The 20,701-nt window shown below is 45.3% G+C and overlaps 1 protein-coding gene across 2 annotated transcripts in view; it reads right to left on the reverse strand.

The window, feature by feature from the left end:
• sema3b (sema domain, immunoglobulin domain (Ig), short basic domain, secreted, (semaphorin) 3B) overlaps positions 1–20,386 on the reverse strand; it is a 122,774-nt gene extending 102,388 nt beyond the window's left edge. Inside the window, exon 1 of one of the 2 annotated variants that reach the window (XM_056302139.1) lies at positions 20,346–20,386. The gene's annotated coding sequence lies outside the window, so the exon portion shown is untranslated. Of the gene's footprint in view, positions 1–17,337; positions 17,504–20,345 lie in introns of those variants that run through there. The other variant, XM_056302129.1, reaches the window with a different exon arrangement.
• Between the last annotated feature and the right edge of the window lie 315 nt (positions 20,387–20,701).

Below are 20,701 nucleotides of genomic sequence, written 5' to 3' on the forward strand. Positions count from 1 at the left end.
TGACACTGACAGGAGATGTATCTGAAATTGGTTGGCGAAGTCTAAACTCATCCCAAGGGGCACGGGCGCGTGCTATGGAGCGCTACTCGGGATGAACGCCCTGTAGGCAATGTGCCAAACGAAGGCTTGGCAGGACAGCGAGGCATGAGGAGAAGCATGGATAATGTCTAGAGTTAGTGTTTTTCACCTCATCTGGCAAAATATGTCACTGTTAATAAGCTGCTGTCTGCTGCTGGTGATATGCATGGCCGGAGGAACGCTGCAGGAATACGCAGCTGTCCTCGTGGCTAACCTGAATTGCGGGGCTAGTGACATTACAATGTGAGAAGATGGCCCCTGCCATTTTTTTTCTGGTATTTATGACTTTTCAGGCTGTGTCAAAAATCACACAGTACGATTCCTCTAGACCTGTGACCTTCCTGTCATACCATGGATTCTATCGATCCATCAGGACTGTGTCCTCTGTGTCTTCCTCTGTGGCCTCACTGTGAGACTGGGGCTTGGACATGAAGCCGGAAACTGGGGTAGGACTGAAGCAAATAAATAAAACATACTATCAGCCAGTGAGACACAGACAGCAGAGAGACAAAAAAAATATAAAATATATATTATATTATATATATATATAAAATATATTTTATATATATATATATATATATATCAATAGACACAGATAGATAGATATATAGATAGATAGGTAAACAGATAGGTAGACAAAGTTGTTAAATGGCATTAAATGCTATATATCGATAGATAGATAGATAGATAGATAGATAGATAGATAGATAGATAGATAGATAGATAGATAGATAGATAGATAGATAGATAGATAGATAGATAGATAGATAGATAGATAGATAGATAGATAGATAGATAGATAGATAGATAGATAGATAGAGAGATACATAGATTGATAGACAGAGAGACAAACAGATAGGTAGATAATAAAGTAACACTTTAGATATAAGTAAACAAAAAGAGAAAGAAAAATGAACAAAAGAAAAAACAAAACAAAAAGAGAAGGCCAAGAAGTGGGAACGATAGATCTCCTTGGCCACAGTAGGTGTGGCTGACAGGGTCTGCACCGCCGGCTGTGGAGTTGATTAAGAGGGGATGAGAGATTGAGAACGCTGGCACACAGCCAGTCTCTTAGCATGTAACCAAGTCTTGCCAAGGAGCTGGTCCATCATTACCACACCAACGCCGGGCTTGCAATCAACGGCATACACTCCTCTGCACGATGCACCGAGACATCGCGGCACTTTGCTACACCCTGATCATGTGGACCAGAATGAGAAGCACGGTGTCTGAAATACGGTAAATGACCAGAAAGGTCCGTTGTAGAAAAAGTAGGTACTGTTAAATAAGTGTTCAATCTCTCTGCCCCCCTCTCTCTTTCTCTCTCTTTCTCTCTCTCTCTCTCTCTTTCTCTCTCTCTCTCTCTCTCTCTCTCTGATCCCAAGCAGCTGCAGCGTTGAGCAGAAACACAGGTGGTGAGAGGAGAGTGGGAGGGGAAGGAATGGAAGGAGGAAAAGGAGGGGAAAGGTGGGATCAAAGAAAGTGGAGAAATAAAGAAAAAAGGTAACGTGGGAAAGAGAGGTAGAAGGAAAGAAGAAAGGATAGAATGAAGGAAAAAAACACAGACAGCATGGAAGGAAAGGAAGAAAGAAAGAAAGAACGAACGAACGAAAAAGAAGGACAGAAAGAAAGAAGGCCGTGTTGCGAAGGAGAAGAGACTCGAGGTCAAAATAAAATGTAGGCCTAATCTAAATTTCCAGTATGTTTCCCTGTGTCAAGTCACCAGGACTGTTGAACAGCACTGGAAAGAAGGTGAGGACGTTATACAGAATGTTGTGGGGCAGATTGCATCAGCCTCCTTCTGGCCCTCCGTCTTTCCAGAGCTCCTCATTACAGCAACCTTCTCCTCAGCCAGACTACCCTGGCAGAGATAGAGGAGGTGTGAGAGAACTTGTGGAAAAATCCCTGACCGTGTGCGTGTGCGTGTGTGTGTGAGTGTGCGCGCGCGTGCGTGTGTGTGGTTTCTCCACTAGTGGCAGAAGGAGAGGGTGACAGGTGAGTTGAGTGACAGGTAAAGGAAGAGGAAAGACAGGCTGCATGTGCTCAGCAGCGTGTCAGCAGGCGGGCTTGTGTGTCCTCCCTTATCTGACAGGCACACTGCAGAACTGCAAAGTCCCCTCCTTAAGCCCTCCCAAAGCAATCCCCTGGGACGTGTGTGTGTGTGTGTGTGTGTGTGTGTGTGTGTGTGTGTGTGTGTGTGCGCAAGATAGACAGAACAAGGAAGAGAGAGAGTGCATGACTGTGTTAAACAGAAAGATTAATTTTATTAAAATTATGAGGTTGTGAACATGCCTGTATATTTCTATGTATATTTTTGTCTGTTTCTGTTTGTGTGTCCTAGTGTGTGCGTGTGTGTGTGTGAGAGAGAGAGAGGGAGAGAGAGAGAGAGAGACAGAGAGAGAGAGCGGGAGAGAGACACAGAACAAGAAAGAGAGAGAGAGAGAGAGAGAGAGAGAGTGTGAGTGTGTGTGTGTGTGTGTGTGTGTGTATGTGTGTGTGTGTGGTTGTGTTTAGTGATGGTGAGAATGGCATTATTTTCCATACTGTGTAAAGCCACCCAGTTTCCCCTCACCTCCACCCCAGCGTTCCCGCTCCCTCCAGCTCAAGGTAATGGAACGAGACAAGACTGAAGTCAACACACACACACACACACACACACACACACACACACACACATGCATGCACACTGTCACACAGTCACAAGAACAAATACAAAAATGTACACAGATACACTTACTTGCAGTGTCATAAACACATGCCAACACACACTAGCAAACTCAGTGTCCTCTGTTACTTGACTGAAGTCCTGTTGAAAACATGGTGTTTGAAACACACTTCAGCTGGCGCTCTCTTGGCTTCTACTCTATTTATTCGTGAGTTCATGTAATCATGTTTCATGTCTGTCTTTGAACGCTCTTTTACAACACTTTTACAACATTTCACATTGCACTTTTCAATCCCTCAGTTTGAAAAGGGCGATATAAATAAAGAGTAGAGTCATGATTACGAATATATACACGCACACTGGCATCGACACACACGTGTACACACACATACAGCGATTCAAACACAACTTGAATCTTACTTGTCCCTCACTGATAAATGTGCCCTCTGTCTTTCTCTAAAAACACCTACAATCACGCACATACACACTCAAATAATTTCAGTCTCTTTCTCTCATGCAAAATTTACACACACACACACACACACACAGATCAGGAGTGCAAATGCGGGTCAGACTTGTCATGAAGGGACTGCTGAGCAGCTGTGATGGACAAACAGACCTGAGCATCAGAGGAGGACAGAGTGTACAGGGGAGATGAAATGGGATGGGAAGAGCGGTGCAGGATAACAGCAAAGAAGATGGGGGGGTGTAGAGGAAGGTTGGAGGAAGGAGAGTGGAGGGGCAGGCAGACAGCAGCAGGGTTGCGATGGGGTTTATCCACCTTTTCAACAGCTGTAGCTTATTTCAGGTGAGTGAAATACAGTACTGCTGCAAAGTGAAGTGTATCACAATGAGGGCGATTTTCAAACGTGATTTTGTTCTGAAGCTGTGATTTGAGTGGTCAGTGGCCCCCATGTTTGCTTGAGTTTCCTGAAAGCTCAACAGATTCCTCCCACAAACAGAAGACACACACATGTCAGGTCAGTCAGACACTAATAATTGCCCATAGATATGAATGGGAGTGTGAGAGATTGTATTTGTGTGTGCGTGTTTTTTTTTTTTTTGGTTTTTGTGTTTGTGTGTGTTGTGTTTGTGTGAGATGGTGGGGTTGGGATGGACTGGTGACTCGTCCTGTGGCTCTCTGCCCAGTAGATGATGGGGCACACCCTGGCACCCCCCCCCCCCGCCATCCTGTGGCCTGCTGGGATCCATCCATCCATTATCCAAACCGTTTATCCTACATAGGGTCGCGGGATGCTGGAGCCTATCCCAGCAGTCATTGGGCAGCAGGTGGGGGAGACACCCTGGACAGTCTGCCAGTCCATCACAGGGCCCACACAATCACACATTCAGGCAATTTAGTACGGCCGATTCACCTGACCTACATGTCTTTGGACTGTGGGAGGAAACCGGAGCACCCGGAGGAAACCCACGCAGACACGGGAAAAACATGCAAACTCCACACAGATGACGACCCGGGATGACCCCCAAGGTTGGACTACCTCAGGGCTTGAACCCAGGACCTTCTTGCTGTGAGGCGACCGCGCTAACCACTGCGTCACCGTGCCGCCACCTGCTGAGATGAAAGTGACTATAGAGAGTGAATGAATACTTATTTGACTTGTTGAACAGAAATTCATTGGTTACTACCTTCAACCATAAATAATGTGTTAACATGACTGCTCATCATAGTCAAACCCTGTTTCCATTTTACCCACAAGGCGCTGGATCATCTACAAAAAAAGCCTCCCTTTAAACTGGCACACGTTCACTCTTTTGTTGGCCAAAATACCAGCTTCCAGAGAGAGCTCTCCAGAGGACAGCAGGCACCCCCGCCCCCCTACTCACTACATAGCCCTATTACCACATCACCACCTGAGTACAACGACGCCATAATCAGAGAGGTGCAGCAGATGAAGGATGGGCATGGAGCAGGGGAGAGTGCACGGGATGGGCGAGGTGGAGGGAAACGGGAGGGCGGAGGTGAGAGATAGAAATAGATGGAATGAGGGGGAGCCGTAAAACACCACGAGCAGGGAGTGAGGGCTTGGCATGTGCCAAAAGAAATCTCCGCTGTCCCAGTCCATTACAACAAATCATGCTTTTTATCTGGTCAGCTTTCCTTCCTGCTTGTGAAGATGTTTTCTCCAGTAAATGGGTTTACCAGAATAAGTCAGTCGCTCTTTTTATTTATTCATATATTTCCATATCTATTTATGTGGAAAGATCTTTTTTTTGGGGGGGGGGAATCTTTTGCTTTTTATGATAAAACAGTGAGGGATGACAGAAAAGAAGACAGGAGATGACACGCAATGAACATTGCAATTGGCACTCGAACCCAATTTGATAGTGGCTATAATTCTATTTACATGGTGCACATGATCGCCAGAGACCCTAAGTCAGATACTCTCCTAGACTGAAGTCTTGAAAAAAAGCAGAGAGACAGTTCCTCCAATCGTTAAAACATATTTGCAGCCATTGGTTCTCGGTTTGTACATTTGAATAGCAAAAGCAGACAGATTCAGATTTAAGACTCTGTCTGGATAGAGCTCAAATGGATATGCATTTAATCAAACAGACAGGAAGGTAAGGAGTCAAGAAAATTAGGAAAATCTGTTCGCAAAATGTTTTGGTACTGAGGGTTGTGCTTTTCTATAATTAAGGTGGTTGTCTGGCCACTTTTAGAACTTCACTTCTGCAGGAAAAGGCTTTGCTCATCATGTAGGCATTGTCCTGTTTCATATCAATATTGGCTCAATTGGGGGGCATCCGCATAGCGTGGTGGTCTATTCCGTTGCCTACCAACACGGGGATCGCCGGTTCGATTCCCCGTGTTACCTCCAGCTTGGTCGGGCGTCCTTACAGACACAATTGGCTGTGTCTGTGGGTGGGAAACCGGATGTGGGTATGTGTCCTGGTCGCTGCACTAGCACCTCCTCTGGTCGGTTGGGGCGCCTGTTCGGGGAGAAAGGGGAACTGGGGGGAATAGCGTGATCCTCCCACATGCTACATCCCCCTGGTGAAACTCCTCACTGTCAGGTGAAAAGAAGCGGCTGGCGACTCCACATGTATCGGAGGAGGCATGTGGTAGTCTGCAGCCCTCCCTGGAGCGGCAAAGAGGGTGGAGCAGTGGCCAGGACGGCTCAGAAGAGTGGGGTAATTGGGCAAGTCCAACTGAGGAGGGAAAAAGGGGGGACATTTAAAAAAAAAATATTGGCTCGATTGGCGCTCCTGGACAACCATAGCCCTCTATAGTGAGCCAGTGACCAACTCCACTGGAGTAAAGTCACTTGCTCAAGAGTGCCTAGACAGAAGTTGTTAAAGAAGGGTCGGGTGTCACTCATTTTACTTTCCCCACTCAAATTCTCCTCTTCTGCATGAAGATTTCAACCAACAACCTCCCAATCATCAACCCATTTCTCTTATACCAGGGTTGTGCTGCTGGCAAATTGAGATTGACTGTCCCGTCTTCAGTCTGACCTTTACTTCGGGCTATCAACATGTTTTGCTTATCTGCCCTTATTTGTTGACATGGCTAATAAACCATTTATAACCTTGTATAATCCCTTTCAACCCAAATTCACTTAACCTTATGACTAAAGAGGCCTTAAATTAAGCACATTCCCATGCTTTTTACTTGACAAAGGTAGCTACTTAACAAGTGGACCCATGTACAATATTAGAGCAAATACATAGATTACGCCTATAGGCTTAACCCTTCAGCCTTCCTATGTCTCTACTATCTACCATGGAAGAACAGTTGTGGCATCCAGTCATTTGTGTAGCCTTGCCTTAGTCCATCCCTGTGCTACAGGTGTACATTTCATGACACCACTGAATCCAGTCATTCAGTGTCATGGACATTAAAATTTACAATCTCAACTTTTATCAAAGCTAAAAAGTGTCTTTTTCTAATTTATTACAGACATGAGAAAACTACACTCAGTAAACTTGATCTCCACCTCTCATAAGGTGCTATAAATCTTATATGTTTGAATTTAATTATTTAGCATTTAGATTCTACAGAAGGTACTCGACCTATTCAATCACTGAAATCCTCTTGGTTCAATGCACGCAAGTGTTATTTCTCAGCTCAAGGAGTCGAAGGTCAACATCTAACCTTTGCATTCTTTTACACAACCTTAGACTTGTCCACATACTTTGGTTATCTACCACTGAGTGACAATGGCGCCACCAAGAGGTGGCCAGGGGGGGGCCAGTGGCCACCGCGCTAAAATTACAGGCCATCCCACTGGCCCCCCTCCAACTGACAAGCCCCGGACATTATAATCTCTTTTTTTATTTTGAGATAAAACTATGGAAATGGAAAACCATGTTGGTTGTTGTTAAATTATACAAATCATTGAAATGATAAAAGTAATAAAGAAACTTGAGTATGAAATCGGATGTGTGGTGTTTTGTAATTGCATCAGAACTTTAGGTCAGACAATATTTCACTCATAAGTCATTATTTTATTCTATATAATACAGATACACCTAGAATTATAGCCACTTTTACAATTTTTGGCCACCTAGAATCTTTCTGTTCAAGATTATGATTCAAAGAATGAAAGTTACTTGGAAATAATGTAAAATGTGATGTTCTGGACATAAATGAAGCCTTTGTTATCAGCTAATAATTCATATCTATGTTTACGCAACCCAGACCATTGATTTATTAGTGATGATGCATTCAAATTGTAATCTGATAGACTAATTAATGATTCCTTGGCTGAGCTCATGTGAATATCAGATTATGATATTCCCATGGGCTCAGCCAAGGAATTAAACTGTATGCAATTTACTATACACTATAATATAGTGCCTTTACCTTTGTATCAACACGCGTACGCTGAAATTCCTCTATGCTGTATAGCCTTTTTAGTGTGCCACCCCAAGATAGCTACTGGCCCCATCTGCCCCCCCACTAAATACTTCCTATAGACGCCACTGCTGAGTGACCTGTGGTTCATTCTTTCTTTGGGATATAAATTCTCAGTATCTATTCTTTGAAATAACCTTAAATTAGCCAATGGCTGAAATGACCGGGCTGATCATTTCTCAGCTCTTAGTCGCAATGATTTGAAGAAAAACAATATCGTATCATATTTTTTTCCTTCATATCATTGTAACAATGAAAAACAACCCAAAATGATTTCAACCTTTCTTAACTGATTTTATTACCAATTTTATTGAGAATATGCTATGATAATTTCTTGGGGAAAACAAAACTGCAATAAACGATAGGAACTAACTCCTCCACTTTATTACATCCATATATTAAGACCATCTATCACAGACCATCTGATAGCTAATTCTGTACACATCAGCGTTCTGCACCCTTCAACTGTTTCCACAAAATCTCAATACAGTTGCATACCTAATTTATTTCTATGGCTTCTGGGAATATTATAGCATGTAAACCCTATATCTTCACACAAGAAACTATTCATCCCTAGCTCTGTGCTACTTCCATACCACTCTCATTTTATCGCTTGAGATTTACACACTGAGCTTGAAGATAAATTAAGTAGCAGGGAGTTTTTATCTATAGTCTTGTCCAGTTATCTAGAATGTTAGTACTCCATTTAAATGCCTCTTTTAACAAATTGACAAATTTAAGGAAGCTTACTTCTCTAACCTTGGCTTCAACTTTACTGCAATCAATCTAACCCCATGTTTAGAATATCTACACTTATCAGCTACCGAACCTTAAAAGATCTGCACAAACCATCTACACATCCTCTCCCTTCCATTATGCACAAACCCTTACTCTCCGTCTACATGGGATATCAGTGTGGATAATTTATTCATCTGCATGGAAAAAATTCTGAAACACAAACAACTGGGTGAATGGAGGGGGGGGGGTGAGGGGAATGTTTCAAACATCTCAATTCTAAAGACATAAACAACAACAAACAAAACACAATGACCAAGAAAACCCACGTCTGCGCTCAACGGCAGTAATCAACAAGGAAAACCATAGAACATAGACAAAAGATGATTAACTGTCTAGTCTGGTCCAACATTTCTTTTGTCAGAGATATATGTGATATAATCTTACACAAGGATAACATTAAAGGTGAGCAATCACAATTGTCGACGTTATATCTGTGTATATGTTGTGGGGATAAGGCTTCATTAGCAGCCATAGTACTGAGCAGTCTTCTGTGTGTCTCTAAAACGATGCTGAAATTGTGTTCAACGGACACGTCACCGGCGGACAATCCGTGAATCTAACAACGTTCTTCCTAGTCTGCCAGCAGACTGCATTGTGTCAGAAAATGTGAATAACAGCGCTACGGACAGCTGTATAATGTAACGCTGACATTTTATTATACGATGGCAGCCTATCAGCACAGCAAAAAGTAATTTTTCGCATTCACAGTGCGCACCAGTGACGCCACCGACAGACATATTTCCACACCACTTTGGCAGCATTTCAGAGACACAAAGACCATTGCTCAGTAATATGGATGCTAATGGAGTGTATATAGAGGCTATATTAAGAATTGTCATTCTTTACCTTTACTGCACTTAGCTTGTCTCAGTTCAACCTCTACCAAATCAAAATAATTAAAAAAGAAGAAGAAATACCCTTTATTTGTCATTGTAAGCAAGCATAGTATGAAATGTGTTCTCTCCATTGAACCCATCCTATTGTATAAGAGCAGTGGGCAACTGCAGCACCCGGGGACCAGCTCCAGTTCTTTTTTCCATTGCCTTGGTCAGGGACACAGACAGGAATATTAACCCTAACATGCTTGTCTTTTTGATGGTGGGAGAAAACTGGAGCACCTGGAGGAGAACATGCAAACTCCATACAGAAAAGACCTGGGATGGCCTGGGGTTCGAACCCAGGACCTTCTTGCTGTGAGGCAGCAGTACTAAGTGGCCCCAGACAGACAGATATATTCACCTGGACCAGGAGTGGGCCAACATGCTCCAGAAAGGGCCGGTGTGGGTGCAGGTCTTTGTTCCAACCAAGCAGTTACACACCCGAGTCTACAAATCAAGGTCATTAACAAAGCTAACAAAGACTATTGGTTGACTAATAGAATCAGGTGTGTAACTGCTTGGTTGGAACAAAGACCTTCACCCACACCGGCCCTTTCTGGATCATGTTGCCCATCCCTGAGTCCTGGACGATGGAACAGATCCTCACTATCAGTTGCGATCCGCTGTCTTCATAACCACCATAAACACCTTACTCGTGTCACATGAAAATCACCACTCGGTTGCTTGGTAATCACTTTGTTTATCTATTGCTGTTCAGAACTATTCTTCATAGGGGAGGAAAAGAATTCAATTATAAATCGTTAATTAAGTATTGAAGAAAAGATCTCTAAACATTTGCATTCTTGGCAAATGTCTGACAGAGTTTTTTGATAAAGTTGTTCAATCCCTGATGTAAGTAAGCTCTTGGACATTTCAGAGCTAAGAACCACAAGGAAGTGAACACGGAAACCCGTTCTAGCAGGACAGTTTCTCTAATCAAGAGGTCCCTCAAGCTAATAACTTACTTAGTGAAAACATCTGGTCTTGTATACTATTCCTCTCTGCTCACTGTAATCTGCTCTCATCAGTATCAAAGTCCAAGAGTATCCTGCTGATACAACCAGATAACACACAATATTGCAAAACCTACAATGGCTCTGATTCATAACTGTTTTTCTGTTGGTTTCATTTCATGATCTAGGTCATTCTATGGTTTCAGTCACTCATCCTGTGATCATGTTCATTGTTAACTGCTTCCACAAGCATTAGCTGGACACCAAGAATATAATCACTTAGTCCATCTGCTGCCCTGCCTTGATGCAGAATTCAGCCCATCCCCATCTTAGGTAACTGACTGGATCATAGGTGGTGATATAACAAATGCCACCTGCAGATCTCTTTTTTTCTGAATTTCCCCCTTTTTCTCCCCAATTGGACTTGGCCAATTAACCCATTCTTACGAGCAACCCCAGTTGCTGCTCCACCCCCTCTGCCGATTCATGGAGGGCTGCAGACTACCACATGCCTCCTTCGATACATGTGGAGTCACCAGCTGCTTCTTTTCACCTGACAGTGAGGAGTTTCACCAGGGTGATGTAGCGCGTGGGAGGATCATGCTATTCCCCCCAGTCCCCCCACCCCCAACAGGCACTCCAACTGACCAGAGGAGGTGCTACACCAGCACACATACCCACATCCGACTTCCCACCCGCAGACATGGCCAAATGTAATGTGCCTGTAGGGACGCCCGACCAAGCCGGAGGTAACATGGGGATTCGAACCGCTGATCCCCGTGTTGGTAGGCAATGGGATCCACACCACCCGGATGCCCAGATCTCATTTTTTTAAAGGGTTAATGACATTCCACAGAATGAGATTAGGTAAGCAAACATGCACACATACACACACAAAAGCAGAAGCCCCCCCCCCCATCGGTTGAAGGTTAAATACCGATATGTTGTGTTTTACACCATAAGTACTGTTGAAAAACAGACATTTATTTTCTCTTCACCCTTGATGGCAATTTCCCTCATAGTACCACTTTAATCACTTCTGCATCTGTATAGTATAGACACTACGGCATGCACTACCCTATATGCATTAAAAGAACACCGAATATGCATGTCATAACATAGTCATTGCAGCATATGAAAGCTGAAAAGAGAAAAGAAACTGAATCAAAAACGCAGCAGCTCCACTCAGTTAAACAGTTTCATTCCATCCACGCGAGTGCTTATAAACACACAACATCCACTGCACGTCCGTCCGTCTCAGGAGAGAGAGCCCTCCTCTGCTGCTCTCCCTGAGGTTTCTTCCTATTTTTTCTCCCTCTTAAAGGTTTTTTTTTAGGGAGTTGTTCCTTATCTGATGCGAGGGTCTAAGGACAGGATGTTGTGTTGCTGTAAAGCCCCTTGAGGTAAATTTGTAATCTGTGATAATGAGCTCTACAAATAAAATTGACTTGACTTTACTATCAGGTCCTATGAAAATATTCAAGGTATTTTTTTCTATGTGGCTGATAGAAACTGGACTCCAACACAGACAATTAAAACAATCCACTGGGACTTGATCTGCAGATGGCTCACTGATATTAAAATTGAGCAACACACCCAATTTGCAAGTGCATGCTTACACACAGACAGACAGACAGACAGACAGACAGACAGACAGACAGACAGGCAGTCCATAATTTAGAAACAGTCAGACAGTCAGTCAGCAAGACAGACTCAAAGAAAGACAGACACACAAAGACTAACCTGCACACTATACCTAAAGACACACACACACACACACACACACACACACACACACACACACACACACACACACACACACACACACACACACACACACACACACACACACCCCTAGTGCCCTTTATTAGGAGTGAACACCAAATCAAGAGGCTGGGTCTTGATTTTTTTAATCAACCAGAAAAATAAAAGAGGAAAAGAAACATGAAAGTTTGATGCGAACAGCGTTTTGCTTTTTGTGTAAATGAGAGAACAACCTCAGCTCTCATCTGTCCCCTCTGGCTACACCAGCAAAAGTCAATATTTCAGGAGAGCACAGACTTCATTAAATATTTCAAACAATGGAAAAATGACATCGTTGCCCAGTCTCTACTTTTATCTTGCCCTCCGTCTCTTCCTCGTCCATTCTCCACAGCCTTCCTGCTCTCCTCTCTACTTCTTCCGCTATCACTCGCTTTTTTCTCATTCTTGTGGGCTTGTGTAGTTTATGGTTCTTTCTCTCCACGTCTCTCCCTCCCTGGCTGGCTGTTTACATGTGTCCTCAACTCGATCTCCCTCTCTACCTCGTTCAGGATATCTGTCTTTGTCCCTCACTGTCCTGTCTCCCTCTCCCACTGCCCCCCCACTGTCTCCATCTCTCTTAATCTGTCTTCTTTCTCTCTTTCTCTCAGGCTGTATGCTCAAGGCGGTGGCCTAACAATCTATAGCTGGTGTTTCTCTCTTTCTCTCTCTCTGTCTGTCTGTCTCTCTGTCTGTCTCTCTTCTCTTGCAGGCTCTCTCTGTCCGCACCTTCCTTTCTCTCTTCCTCCAGCTCTCTTGTTCTGCGTTCTTTTAGTATATACCTCTCTCTCGCTCTCTCTCTCTCTGTCTCTCTCTCTCTCCCTCTCTCCCTCACTCCTTCTCTCCCTGCTAACATTCCAGTGCAGACCAGAGCACACACAGACACAAAGTCTCACCACACTGCCAAACACACACACACGCAAACACACACGGATTCTCATCACACCACCACAGTGCCTGGCTCTGTGAACTAAACTGCAGCCACTGGCCTACTCTCACATACTGCCACAAAACACACACACACACACACACACACACACACCAAAGCCAAATTCACACAAATATATCAGCACACACCACTGCAATTTTAAAGACACAAGCCAAACACACACACACACACACACACACACACACACGCCAAATAGCAGGAGAAAGAGAGAATACAGGAGGAGGGAGGACAATAGAGAAGAAACAGATGGGTGGACAGGCAAAGTAGAGTCTAATGGTCAACGCTGAATAAACTTTCCGTTTTTACATGAGCAGCGTCCTCGCCCAGGGACCGCCAGAGGAAAAAGTATAAACTAACCATCTGATAGAAAACAAATAGAGAACACACATGTTTACTGGACAAGCACTGCTGAACAACAGTCAACGCCAACACAAAGCACAAATGGCAGACAATGCACTCTTTTGAAGTCTGGCTCCTTTTAAAGGCGTTTGGATGTGTAATTTATGACGGCTCACTTTTATGTCTCTTTTCCATCGCTGGTGTATTTAAGACATCATGTCTTCAGACGACCCGAAGCGAATCCATGAATATCCAAATCATGAACACTTTTGTAGTTGCTCATTTTCCTCATGCGCTTCCGCTTCTGGTGTGGGAAGATGACGGCGTGAATTCACGTTTGCAGCGCCCCCCCCCCCCAGTACTGTCCATGCGGTGTCTTTGTCCACATCTGCGTCTAAGTGAGTTTCGTCGTGTGGAGTGCGGGGAGGTGGGTCGAAGGAGTCTGTCTGGTTGGGAGGGCTGGTGTTGGATCGGCTGGGGGAGCCTGGTCTGCTGCATCCCGTGGGCCCAGGGACCACGGCCCTGCCTGGAGATGCGCCTGAGGAGGCAACGACCGAGGGTGGTCTAACAGGACGGAAGCGGGGCAGGCTAAGCTAACTGCTAGCCCATGCAGACTAGCAGTTCCAACACATCCTGGTGTTCTCTCTCTTGGACAGTGAAATTTATTTTTTATTTTTTGATATGTTGGATATATGTGTTTTTGTAGGTTGTTTTTTTTTTGTAGTTTGGATATATGTGTTGTAGTTTGGATATATGTGTTGTAGTTTGGATATATGTGTTGTAGTTTGGATATGTGTTGTTGTCTTTGTATCGAACTGCTGGGGGAGACGATATTTCATCTCATTTCATGCGTGCAGGTGCATGGAATGAAATGACAAATAAATGTTCCTGATTTTTGTTGGTTACTCTTTGTTGGTTGGGACTCTCTCTGCAACTAAAAAAAAAAAAAAAAGCCATTCAGCGAATGGCGTTGCATGTTCAGCCCGATGCAGGAAGTGAAGGCAGATATGGAGGACTCTGAACAAGAAGCAAAAGTTGTTGTGGCTAGAAAGCAGATGGCACATCCAGCTTGTGGAAGACCTTTACCAACAGATACAACATCATCAGCGGCTAAACCTCAGGGTCAACCATGTGTTGCTGGTGTGGCAGCAGGCGGCACGGAGCACATGTCATGACTGGCGACTGTTTCGTTTTAAATGAGTCTCTGGATTTAGTCAAACACTACCACCATTACCACATATATAACCATAGGTGTCAGTAAATTAAAAAAAGACACGCTCTTTCAGATAGTAACATTAAAGTGTGATTAATATGGGTGGGTAAGGAGGCTGTTAAGAGGATGGTTAATGGGTTTCTGGTCGTGGGAATGGTTGATGGATGAGTTTAGACAGGGGTTAATGGCTTTTAAGGTGTGGCAGTGTCTCCTTTTGGGTTGAATGAATCAATGCTTTTGCCATAATATTACCTTTTTTACCTTTTCTTTGGGGGGGGTTTCCCTCCCCTCCCTTTTTCTCCCCAATTGTATCCAGCCAATTACCCCACTCTTCCGAGCCGTCCCAGTCACTGCTCCACCCCCTCTGCTGATCCGGGGAGGGCTGCAGACTACTACATGCCTCCTCCGATACATGTGGAGTCACCAGCCACTTGTTTTCACCTGACAGTGAGGAGTTTTGCCAGGGGGATGTAGCGCATGGGAGGATCACACTATTCCTCCCAGTTCCCCCCCCAAGGAGGCGCTCGTGCAGTGACCAGGATACACACCCACATCCGACTTCCCACCCGCAGACACGGCCAGTTGTGTCTGTAGGGACGCCCAACCAAGCCGGAGGTAACACGGGGATTCGAACCGGTGATCCCCATGTTGGTAGGCAATGGTATAGACCACTATGCTACCCGGACACCCACCTGGTCACCTTTCTGACCAGCCTGTATTACGAACCAAAACAAAACATAATGATAAAACTTGAATTGACAGTAAACACAATATAATTCATACAACCACAATAGTGAAGCATTGTAAGACACCATGTCACATTTCTCTGAACCATCCACTGCACATAGTAATGAGGTCGAGGTGGAGCTTAGGTGGAGCTGACCTGCAACATGCTGGTAACATAGGGGTTAATGAGAAGACTACCTTAAAAGCAAAGCAGTTAAGTTGTACTGTTGGCTAAATTCTAGGATAGGAGAGTGAAGAGTTAAAATGGAGACCCCCCCTCAACCGCTAAGGTAATTGCAGGGTTATGGTGTAGAATAAGGTGGATTTGAGGCAGAGGGTGAAGAGACCTTCAGCACTGAATAGGTGGGATGACAGACAAAATGCACACCCCTGAGTCTACACACAAACATACACGTATATTACACATATGCACACATACAAAACATGCACAAACATGTGAACACACACACACACACACACACACACACACACACACACACACACACACACACACACAAAGGTCCGGTTTTAAACATGAGCTGGGTGACAAAGAGGCTATAGTGCTTTTCTACGCACCATTTAGTGTACGTGACAGAGAAAATGAAGGAGAGAGGAAGAAGATGAGAGACACAGAGAAAAACAGACAAGAGGAAGGGGGGGACAAAAGAGTGGGAGAGACAGCAGAATGAGAAGGGGGAAAGAGCCGAAAAAGGGGAGATGAATAGAGAGAGAGAGAGAGAGAGAGAGAGAGAGAGAGAGAGAGAGAGAGAGAGAGAGAGAGAGAGAGAGAGAGAGAGAGAGAGAGAGAGAGAGAGGGAGAGAGAGAATGCTGTGTGTGTGTGGTGGTGGTGGTGGGGGGGGGTTAAGCCAAGCCCCTTTCATTAGGTGAAGGATTTGACCAAAAAACATGAAAGAGAAGGCAGAAGAAGTAAATTAGACTTAAAGAAGAGAAGTGAAAGAGTGTGGTAGGATGGATGAGTACGGGGGGGGGGGGTGCGAGGGTACAGAATAACACGCAGGTTTGAAAAAGACCAGATTTGTCCCGGACTTATCCAGACTACACTTGGTCACTTGGAAATCCAAGTCACGGTGATTCTGTGGAAATTCACCCCTGGGGGGGGGCATTCGGTTGTGCAACAGTTAATGCTGTGACTCGTCACTCAGAGAGCCCTCGTCAGGACCGGGCTCTTACACTGCTTACAACACACACACATACTACATGTGGTGGGGTCCTGCAGCCTGCAGCTGGGATGCACAAATCCTTAAAGTGATGAACCTGGTAGCTCTGCAGCTCGTATTGGGGGAAGCAGTTTGCTTCAACTTAACACACACACAGCTCTTGACCAGTGGAACAATTATTTACACTACTGTGAAATAGCACTCTTTCCGCAGCCTCCTCACACACACCCACACACACACCCACACACACACACACACACACACACACACACACACACACACACACACACTTCTTTACAGTGTCGCTCATAGTGTGTATCCCTGAGAGGAATCACCTTCAGCTCTTATCCACTTATGGGACACAGACTGACACATATCCATGTCACACCAACACACACACACACACACACACACACACAAACACACACACACACACACACACACACACACACACACTCTGTCCAACCATGCTATCTGACGAACGCTCAGGGAAATCACCGAAAGATCAACACTGATATGAAACCACAGATACATGGCACAGTGTACACAAACTCCCGGCTGACTCAGGGGACGCCAACTCCAAATATAAACTAAGTAGACACACTTCACCACTCAGAATATCACTCCGGGGGGGGGGGGACTTTTGCAGGCATTGCCATTACACATTGAGTCATATATAATTCCCGACACATCACACACAAACACACTCTTAAACAGAGTAGTCCACTTCACCTCTGTCCGTACTCGAATCCCCAAACAACTTCTTCCCTTCATAACTATTACACATAAAAACGGTGAAGGACACAGAAGGCCCTCCTGCGAGCTTCACTCACACTTATAAAAGGTGCAAACGTGTGGAAGGGAGTGGACGCCTCACCTTTGTCGTTCTCCGCCGGACTTCCTGCCTGCCTGCGTCCTGCTGTCAGTCCTCAGCTCCAGCGAGCCGCTCCCCTCGTGGCAGGTGCCATGGTCAAATAGTCCACAGGAACAGGAGAAAAGGGCTATTCTTGAATTTGCTCTCTCCTTTTTCCTCCCTCTCTCACACACACCCCGACACAACACTCTCACTGAGATTTGTATCACCACATGAAAAGCAGCAAGCACACACACACACAGTGTGTGTGTGTGCAATTGGGTCTGCGTGTGTGTATGTGTGTGTGTGTGTGTGTGCGTATGCGTGTGTGTGTGCAAAACTCGAAAGGTCCTGGAATTCCAGAGCCCTGCGCTAAAGGAACAAGCGTGGTTGAACTACCCTCGCGCTCTCTCTCTCTCTCTCTCTCTCTCTCTCTCTCTCTCTCTCTCTCTCTCTCTCTCTCTCTCTCTCTCTCTCTCCTCTCTCTCTCTCCTCTCTCTCTCTCTCTCTCTGTGCTTTCCTTTTTGCCCTCTCTCAGAGAGGAGAGGAGAGGAGAAGAGAGGAGAGGAGAGGAGAGGAGGGGAAGACAGGAGGAGAGACAGAACAGAGAAGCGGCTTTTCAGACAACTCTTTCTCTCTTGCTACCCTCTCTTTCTTTGTCTTCTGTCGCTTTCTCTTACTTTCACACTCTGCCTCTGTCTCTCTCTCTTGCTCTCTCTCCTCGCTCTCGCTCTCTCTCTCTCTCTCTCTCTCTCTCTCTCTCTCTCTCTCTCTCTCTCTCTCTATCCGTGACAGATATTCTTTCAGGGCAAGTGCCTTTCTCTTCAGCAAGGCATGAAAGCAAAGCTTTCTCTCTCTCTCTCTCTCTCTCTCTCTCTCTCTCTCTCTCTCTCTCTCTCTCTCTCTCTCTCTCTCTCTCTCTCTCTCTCTCTCTCTCTCTCTCTCTCTCCAATACACACTCACACACCCTCCTCTTTCATAAAGCCACTCCCTCTGCTACAGTCCAGAGGTAATGTCACTCCCTTGCTATGTCACCAGCCTCAGTCTCTCTCTCTCTCTCTCTCTCTCTCTCTCTCTCTCTCTCTCTCTCTCTCTCTCTCTCTCTCTCTCTCTCTCTCTCTCTCTCTCTCTCTCTCTCTAGTGAGTCTATCTCGCTAACACACCACACACACACAGAAAGTTCTTTCACAAATGATCAACTGTGTTCTGTTTTATCTGTCATTGAATGTATATCTTCTGTTGTGTGCGCGGCGTGTGTGTGTGTGTGTGTGTGTGTCAGAGTAATCTAGATAGACCCAGACAGAGTCTGGCTCAATTTCTGACCAGGATTTGGGTCAACTTGAGGTAGAGTCCCACAGAACACTCAGACTAAACTTCATTTCATTGTCAAACCTCAGTCATGAGTTCACTATTCAACACAACAAGCTACACATGTTTGTTACGTTCAACACAACAAGCGACACATGTTGTCATGTTCAACACAAGTCACACGTGTTGTCATGTTTGGTTACCTGCCTCACGTGTTGCCGTCAACCCCGTTACACAGACCAGAACCACAAGAGGAGGCTTTCTGATGGTTCTATTAGCCAGGCGGTGTGTGTGTGCGGCTTGTAACCTGTTAATAATTCACCCCAGCAGGTGTACAGCCAACACACACACATCCACACACACACATCCACACACGGACAGAGACAACCGACCGACTGGCAGACACAAAACCAAACACACGGGAGAAAAGTGGAGAGGTAGGAGGACAGAACTTCAGTCTTTGTCACATTTATAGAGAGCCCCAGCCTACCATACGCCCTTGCAGCAGCTGCAAGGGTAGCTTGTAGTGCCTCGGGTGTGTGGGCCACAACTGCACAGTCATCTGCGTACTGTAACTCAATGATGTGCTCCGATGTCATGTTTGTGACCGCTTGGAGCCTACGGATGTTAAATAGGTTTCCATCTAGTCTGAAGTCCACAGTAACCCCACTGTCCTTCCTGATTTCCTTGTGGAGCAGCAATGTCACACACAGGAGGAATATGTTGAAGAGAACTGGAGCAAGGATGCACCCCTGACGTACCGCGGTGCACACCCTGAAGGGCTCGGATTCCTGGCCTCCAATGGTCACACGTGCCATCATCCCCACGTGAATTCTTTGAAGGATGTTGACAAAATTTCGTGGACAGCCAAACTTCAGGAGGATGTTCCATAGGATGTCCCTGTTGACTGTGTCGAAAGCCTTTGACAGGTCGATGAAGGCTATGAAGAGGTTCTGATGTTGCTCCCTGCACTTCTCTTGGAGTTGCCGTGCTGTGTGTGTGTGTGTGTGTGTGATGCACAGGGCGTGTGTGATGCGTCAGTGCAGTAATACTGGGGTAGTAGTGCTACCCCAGTATTACACACACACACACACACACAATAGACAGACAGAACTGACTGTATTTATGTCCATCCTCAGACGGAGGGGCGCGGCACAGTATCAGTACCACACACACACACACACACACACACACACACACACACACACACACACACAAGCATATACATGCTTGCACACATTCAGACACACACAAACACACGAGGTCCCCCGGGCACACGTGCACATATGCTCATAGATAAATAAGCACACATGCTGACGCCCCACACACAAACAGATGAACGCACACACACACACAAATGTAGAAAAACACACCTAAACACCTGCTAAAGAGATATTCACACCAGTAAGTATGCTACATGCACATACGAACATGCACACAAACACCCACACACACACACACTTACACACACTCACACACACACACACTGTGCCGTCTGTCTGGCGTCTCGCTGGCACCATTCAGACGGCCATCTAGAGGCTGTGGAGGCGGCCAATCACAGCTGCAAGTCAGCAGCTCTTATTATCAGACACACACACACACACACAATTTTATTCACTCAATCTGCAGTCTCCAAGGACGCGCTCGTGCGTGTGTGCGTGTGTGCGTGTGAGTGTGTGTGTGTGTGTGCGCATGTGCGCGTGTGTGTTTGGAGTGTTGATTACCCTAACTGAAGACCTTCTGCTCCTTGTGCCTCCCCTGTTCCGGTTACACACAATGGAATAAAATGGACTGAAAAAGAAAGAGAAGAAGAAGAGATTAAAGCAGAAGACAACAAGAGTTGAACAGATGTCATAAATACAATCAACATGAACACAATGATCACACAACACAACACAGTCTTGTAACCGTGGCTCAGCAGGCGTACCGACGGGGCAACAGTAGAAAAGTGTCTGTTTCATTTATCTGTCCGGTGGTTACCGAACACACGGCACCGACTCACATGCTGGCTGCAGCAGGAAGTGAGACGTATTAATATTTGACAGTGATGGTTCAGTCACTCCTTGTGCGTATTGTGTCA

The sequence above is a fragment of the Lampris incognitus genome, chromosome 2 (assembly GCF_029633865.1).
Source record: "Lampris incognitus isolate fLamInc1 chromosome 2, fLamInc1.hap2, whole genome shotgun sequence".
Lineage (NCBI taxonomy): Eukaryota > Metazoa > Chordata > Actinopteri > Lampriformes > Lampridae > Lampris > Lampris incognitus.